This window comes from Monodelphis domestica, chromosome 2 (genome assembly GCF_027887165.1).
Source record: "Monodelphis domestica isolate mMonDom1 chromosome 2, mMonDom1.pri, whole genome shotgun sequence".
Classification (NCBI taxonomy): Eukaryota; Metazoa; Chordata; class Mammalia; order Didelphimorphia; family Didelphidae; genus Monodelphis; species Monodelphis domestica.
Genome location: NC_077228.1, coordinates 473,546,601 through 473,552,642, shown reverse-complemented (window position 1 = coordinate 473,552,642; position 6,042 = coordinate 473,546,601).

The following is a 6,042-nucleotide window of genomic DNA, read 5'->3' as shown; positions in this document are numbered from 1 at the left end:
ATAGTAGAGATTCCGTTGGGGAGATGGGATGAACTAGAAAAACTTAATTTTGTTTTCAAATCTAAAATTCTTTGATTCTGTGAAATACGTCATTGACCTTCTATGTATCATTTGACTCATTCCCTAGTCTTTGTTGTGAGTCTTTTTAGGGTAAAGGAATAGTCCATTAATAAGAGAAAGATAATTAGCATTCCCCTATATGATTCAATACATATTTCTCTAAATGGTCATGAACTACATTTCATCCCACTGAATTCTGTGTGCATATTTTGGAGGCTTGACAGAAAAAGTCAATAACGTAAATGATTAGCAGGTCTGTAATCAAGGAGTTGATTTATCACTGGGATGCTGGGTTGATTTAGGCATCTGGCATTAATAGGAACATAATGTAATGATTAAAAAGAATTTGCTAGATATTAAGACAATTCATCAGTGAGAATTTGACAGCAACCTTAAACTAACAATCATCTTCCCCCCTTTTACTTCCTTTTGGTGGAGTAGTTTCTGGACTGAGCTTTCATTTATGCTGTGAATTACCAAAGTTAAAATTCTCTCTCTCAATGCAGATTAGAAATAACTGAGAACATGCACAATCAATTGAGCTTAGAAAATGCTCTCTTACCATACAGGAAAGTAAAAGAGGAAAGAAATTAGAGAAAGGGAGTGGGACTGATAGAAAAAAAGAACCAATTGGGGGAGTTAGAGTTCTCCCCATGTAGGTCAGTATACAGTTTAAAGTTATTGATTTAAAAAAATTATTTTTTGTCTTCATCTTTCTATGCTTCTCTTTAGTCTTGTATCTGAGAGTCAAATTTTTAATCAGTTCTGTTTTTTTTATCAGGAATATTTCAAAGTCTTCAATTTTATTCAATAATCATTTTTCTGCTGGAAGGATTATGCTCTGTTTTGCTCAATAAGTGATTATAAATTGAAATCCTGGCTTCTTTGCCTTGTAATATCATATTCCATACCCTCTGATCCTTTACTGTAGAGTATTTTAAATCTTGTGTTATCCTCACTGTGGCTCCCCAACATTTCAATTATTTATTCTGGGCTGCTAGTGATTACTTCTCTTCTACCTGGGATTTCTAGAATTTGGCTATAATATTACTTGGAATTATCAACTAGAACTCTACCGGAGATGATTGGTGGATTTTTCCAATTTTTATTTTGCCCTCTGGATGTAGAATATCAGGGAAGTTTTCCTTGATAATTCCTTTAAAGGTTACATCTAAGCTCTTTTTTAATCAAGGCTTTCAGATAGTCCTATAATTCTTAGACTACTTCTGATTTTCTAGGTCAGTTATTTTTCCAATGAGATATTTCACATTTTATTTTACTTTTTTCATTTTTTTAACTTTGATTGTTTCTTGATGTCTCATGGAATATTTAGCTTCTACTTGTTCAATTCTAATTTTGAATACATGATTTTCTTGAATTAGCTTTTGTACCTTCTTTTCCATTTGGCAAATTCATCTTTGTAAAGAAAAAATCTTTTCCTTAGTGAATTCTTATATGTCATCATATATAGGGTCAATTCTGCCTTTCAAATTGTTTTCCAATGCATTTTGTATATCCTTTTCCATTTGGCCAATTCTGCTTTTGAAAAAAATCCTTCTCTTAACTGGATTTTTGTGCCTCTTTCACCAATGGGCCTATTCTATTGTTTTAAGTATTAATTTCCTCAGTATTTTTGTGCCTCCTTTGTCAAGCTGTTGACTCTTTTTTTATATGTTCCTGTTTCACTCTCATTTCTTTTTCTCCATTAATTATTTTTGAACTTGAAAGTGATTCATATTTTCATGGATGCAGCAGTTTGATTTTATTATCTTCTGAATGTGTTTTGTTATTCTTTGTCACCAAAATAATTTTCAATGTTGAGTTTTTTTTGGTGTGTGTTGACTAATTTTCCAGCGTTGATCCCTTTTTTTTAATTTAAAGAATTGTTAATATTGTGCTCCATATTTGTGATGAAGGGAGTACTGTTCCAATTTTTAGGTTCCTTGTGCATCTGCCTTCAGAGTTGGAACTGGGGATCTATCTACTTTGAATTATTCCAAAGCAATATAATGTAAGGAGAGGTGTGTTTAATACTCTCCTGCTCCCTGCTCTTTCAGTGACTCCATGTTTTCCTTTTCCCCCTTGGAATTGTTATGAGAGCCCCCTGCTCCCAAATGGCTTCAAGTCTGATGTCTGTGTATGCTCCTCCTTACCCAGAAACCACACTCCTAGATTGTGACTTGTTTCTGTGATGAGCAATGTGATATGAGTCTGGGACCCAGAGATAGTAAATGAACCTCTTTAATCTCCTGAGCAATTGTTCATACCCCCTTTCTGTCTGTGGCTGAGATTTCCAGAAACCTTTACTGTTGCTTCAGCTGCACCCAAGGCCCTTTGCTGTGGTAGAGCTTTCCCTGGTGTGCTGCTTTCCACATCCAACCCAGAACATTAGATTCTTTATGCTGGCCTTCTAAGTTGTTTAGTCCTAGAAAATTACTTCACTTTGGTGTGGGTTCTGTTGCTCTAGAAATCATTATAAGGCATTAGAATCAGATGAGGATCTATATCTTCCCTGTCATCTTGGCTCAACCTTTCAAAGGATAAATTATTAAAAGAGTTAAATAAAGGATTGATGGAAGGAAACATATTTACTAGATAAATTTCAATTTAGATGGTAACTCCTCCATATACATCAAATATAATTTGATGCATTTGTATTGTAATACTTTTTCCCAATTTCCCACAATTGAACACACTAGGTAGGGTCATGAAATCCCAAGAAAAAATTAGGAGAAATAGTCAATTTGGATGAACAGAAGCAAACACAAATTTATTGTTCACCATCAAACCTACTCAAGAGGAGGGATTTCTCTCAAATGAGATAATATTATAAAGCACACATAATGTAACAGATAAAATAACTTAGTAAAAAGATATGAGCTTCTAAGCAAATTGATTTATTAGGAGGTACATGTAAACTTTAAAAAATAATTGCATCCAGTAGCATTCTTAACCTGTTGCCCTAGACTCCAAATAGAGGGAGACAGATCTTTGTACATTAAAAACAGTCAAATAAGACCAATTAGTTAAGAGATAACAATTAGCCAGTAGACAAAACAAAGTAGACTTCTTTCTAATTGGTGGAAATATTAGCCACTTTTGAATTTTGGAGAGGAAAAGTAAAAAGACTCAGTTAATCAGAATGGGCTTAGTTCTCAGATAAGACAAATTAGTAACCTGAAATACATAGTTTTGAGAAAATTCCTTATATCAGTCTTTGAATCTGTTTGGATTCCTGATAACCAAACCTAGGGAGTTAATTAAGGGTCTCTAAGCAGGAGGTAGAGATGGTTCAGCTTCCCAGCTACACAGGCTTAGGTTCAAACAATGCAATAAAGTATTCTCAGGATTCTCATGAATGAATGAAGTTTTCTCACAAGACAGAAATTCTCATATCTGAATTCACAAGGAACTGAGTTAGAGTGAAAACTGAGTCATAAGATGAAATCAGTGTGGTTCACTCAATTCTCACTACTCAATTCCCCTTCATTCCTGCCTTCCTTTCTTCCTTCTTTCTTTCTTGTTTTTATTTTTGCCTTCAATTTTGTCTTTATGTCTTTATCCTTTGTTTCTTACTTTCCGACCTACCTTTCTATAACAAGGAAGGACCAGAAAAGGCTTCTTGTAGAAGCCGCACATGATCTAAGTTCTCATTGGTAAAGATAAACATGGGAAAATATATACAAAAATAGATCATTGTGCTGAGACCTGCAAGTCATCAACAGCAGAGACAGAATCAATAGCTTTCAGAACTCCCAGTCTACAGACAAAAAAAAAAAAGACTGTGAAAATTAGCAAACAGCAAAAGTAACTCTAACCATAGGAAATTTTTATGGAGATAAAGAACAAGGCACATAGTTAATAGGGATGGTGAGATTCAAGCAAAAAAAAACTTCAAAGAAAAATGGAAATTGGTCTTAGGCTCTCAGAGACTTAAAAAAGGAATTAAAAATTTTAATGAGGCAGTTAGAAGAAAAATAGGAAAAAATAAATGAAAGTAACACAAAAAGAAAATAATATCTTAAAAAGCAAAATTGGTAATCTGGAAAAAGGGGCACAAAAATCCAATGAAGAAAAGAATTCATTGGAAATTAGAATGGGTCAAAAGGAAAAGGAGGATCCAAAGGTCATGGACGAAATGCATTCTTATAAATTAGAATTGGGCAAAGAGAAGCTAATGATATCATGAGACATCAAGAAACAATAAAACAAAATCAAAGTAATGAAAAATAGGAGAAAATATGAACTATCTCATTAAAAAAAAACTTACCTGGAAAATACATGCAGGAGATGAAATTTAAGAATTATTAGACAAACTGAAAGTCAAAGTAATGATAAAAAAAATGTCTAGATATAATATTACAAGAAATTATCTAAAAAACTGCCCTGATATTCTTGAAAAAGAGGGTAAAATAGAAATTGAAAGAATCCACAGATTACCACCTGGAATAAAACCCTCAAATTACAACTCCACAAATGTTATATCCAAATTCAAGAGCATCAAGACCAAGGATAAAATACTGCACACAGACAGAAAGAAATAATACAGATATTAAGGAGCTCCAATCAGGATTGCACAGGATCTGGCAGCTTCCACATTGAAGGACTGGAAGGTTTGGAATATGATATTCTAGAAGGCAAGGGAACTGGGTTTATGACCAAGAATCACCTATCCATCAAAACTAACTATATTCTTTCAAGGGAGGGTATGGTCATTTCATAAAAAAGATTTCCAAGCATTCCTGAAGAAAATATCAGACTTAAATAGAAAAGTGGAAGTCCAAATATAAAATTCAAGAGAAGTATAAAAAAGTAAATAAGAAAGAGAAAAAATTCAAGGAACTTGGTGAGGCAGAATTATTTATTTTCCTATATAGATAGATGGTATTTCTTACTCTTAATTTTTTTATCATTATCATAGTAATTAGAAGAAGTATACATAGATGGAGTGTGTGGTAGTAAGCTGTTTCGAAAGATAAGCAAATAAAAAAATTAGGGGTGAAAATAGTTTTTCACTAAGAGAAACATGAAGAGAAAAGTAAAATGGGGTAATTGATAACAGATAAAGAGGCACCAGGGGGACCTTATTACAATGGAGACGAGGATGAGGGTGGAGATAGGTAATACTTAAACCTTTGAAAGTGAACACATGACTTGTCACCTCTGCTAAATAATAAAGAACTTGAAAACATGCCCTGAATTTCATTCTTTCTAGAATATAATCCAACAAATATGTCTTAAATAATAATTATACCGAAGGCCCTAATGATACAAAGATGAATTAAAAGATTACTTGATTTCAAGAAACCGATACTCTACTAACCCTGATTGAATTTAGTCAGTCCCTAATGTATAATAAACTTTTAAATAATGTTAGTAAAATGAACAAATGGAGGGCAGCTGGATGGCTCAGTGAATTGAATGCCAGGCCTAGAGACAGGAGGTTCTATGTTTGGATTTGGCCTCAGACACTTCCTAGCTATGTGACCCTGGGCAAGTCATTTGATCCCCCCCATTGCCTCGCCCTTACTGCTCTTCTGCCTTAGAACAAAAACATAGTAGTAATTCTAAGAGGAAAGGTATGCATTAAAAAAATGAACAAATAATTGACGTCTTCATGAGTCTTGATTTTTATTCTATAGCTGTTTATCTGTTTGTTTAAATGAACAATCTACAGGCTTCAAAGACTTCAAATGATGCTTTATGTTCATATATTACCTACTGGCATAGGAGGATAAGTGTACATTTCTGCGTTGTCATTTAAGGAAATTATTTTCTCAAAATCCAGGATGTCCCAAAACTATTAGTTCAGTATTTTTGTTTTACTGACTTAAAGCCACTAAGACTTTAGAGAATGTTTGTATTTATAATATGCCTTTCCTATCATTTTTTGTTGCTTTAATATTTTTCTTCCTCCTATACTACTTTTCCTTCATCAGTTATAATTTCCTTTCCTCCTAGCTATTAATGCCTGGTGATTCA